The following is a 1,534-nucleotide window of genomic DNA, read 5'->3' on the forward strand; positions in this document are numbered from 1 at the left end:
CAAGGAGCTGTGATTTTTTACGTGAACACTGGAGGCCACAGGCTTTAGCACATTGGCGTACTAAAAGTGAGATTCCATGGATTGGTGTGAGCTTCCTTTAATTTTGGTAACTCTTAGCACATGAGCACGGTGCGCACAGGGTCGCTAGACGGGCGTGAGTGGTCGTGTGACGCTTTCACGTGGCATTCAGCGAGAAGGCAGGGGGTAAACCGTAGATGTGCTTGGTGAGTACACCATTTGTCTTCCCGTGTTCGCGTGGGCTCGTAGCTGAATCGGTAAGACAACGGGCTCTCGCTTTGTTAGTGTATTAGTTCCAGGTTCGATTCCCGGCGGTGCCACTAAATTCTTTTATTTGTTCGCTGGAGTTTTCTGGTGACACCAACAGTCGCGAAAGAACCCTTGGTGGGTAGAGGTAGAAAGCTTTGCTTTAAAACTTTGAGTACGAAATGACGCTCGAGCTCGGCGCCATCGGTGTTGTTGTGCCAGCCAGAAGGGTTCCGGTCGCCATTGAAGAAAAAGTAAAGGCAGACCTTCAACGCATGGAGGAGCAAAACGTCATAACCAAGGTAACCGAACCAACCGAATGGTCAAGCCATATGGTAGCCGTAGTTAAAGGTAATAAAGTAAGAATTTGTCTCGACCCCAAGGAGCTTAACAAGGTTCTGCTGCGTGAACACTACCCCATGCCAGTTCTAGATGAGGTCGCCCCACGACTATCTGGAGCCAATTATTTTTCTACCTTGGACGCAGCATCCGGGTTCTGGCAAATAAAACTTTCTGAGAGTAGCTCTTAATTGTGCACAATGAGCACGCCTTACGGGCGCTATCGGTTTCTCCGCATGCCTTGTGGAATTGCTTCTGCCCGTGATTTATTTCAAGCAGCCATGCACCGCCTCTTGGAGGGCCTGTCTGAAGTAGCTGGGGTAATGGACGACATATGAGTCTGGGGCACAACGAAGAAAGAGCATGACAACAACTTGACCGGTGTGCTTGTACATTGCTGTGAGCGCAACCTCCGTCTGATCTCGCAGAAATGTCATTTTGCAGGAGCAAGTTCGGTATTTGGGCACATTTTCACCACGCAGGGACTGAGCCTGGGCCCTGATCGTGTCCAAGCCATTTTGGACAAGCCAGCGCCGAGTGACAGTAAGGAATTGAAAGTCTTCCTCGGAACGATGAATTACGTGCAACGCTTCATTCCGCGAGTGTCTGTTCTCATCGCACCACTTAAAAGACTGCTGTGCAAAGATATTGCCTGGGTCTGGGCGGAAAAAGAGCAAAGCAGCTTCAAAGAGCTGCGCCAAGGCTTAGTAACAGCACCAGCGCTTGCTTAATTTGATGCGAAAAAGCCAGTCACCCTCTCTGTTGACGCCAGCCACATGGGCGTTGGTGCAGTTCTGATACATGATGGCCACCCTATCGGTTTCTCGTCTAGATCGCTCAGCAATGCTCAGATGCGGTACGAGCAGATTGAAAAGGAAGCTCCAGCGATTGTGCATGGCTGCGAATTATCCAATTATATCTAACATCTTCG

At 49.8% G+C, this 1,534-nt stretch overlaps 1 pseudogene; it reads left to right on the forward strand.

The window, feature by feature from the left end:
* The first annotated feature begins 446 nt into the window (after positions 1-446).
* On the forward strand, positions 447-1,334 carry LOC144160729 (uncharacterized; annotated as a pseudogene).
* The last annotated feature ends 200 nt before the right edge of the window (positions 1,335-1,534 follow it).

Source organism: Haemaphysalis longicornis, unplaced genomic scaffold (assembly GCF_048455015.1).
Source record: "Haemaphysalis longicornis isolate Haplotype H1 unplaced genomic scaffold, Haemaphysalis longicornis Haplotype H1 scaffold_11, whole genome shotgun sequence".
Taxonomy (NCBI): domain Eukaryota; kingdom Metazoa; phylum Arthropoda; class Arachnida; order Ixodida; family Ixodidae; genus Haemaphysalis; species Haemaphysalis longicornis.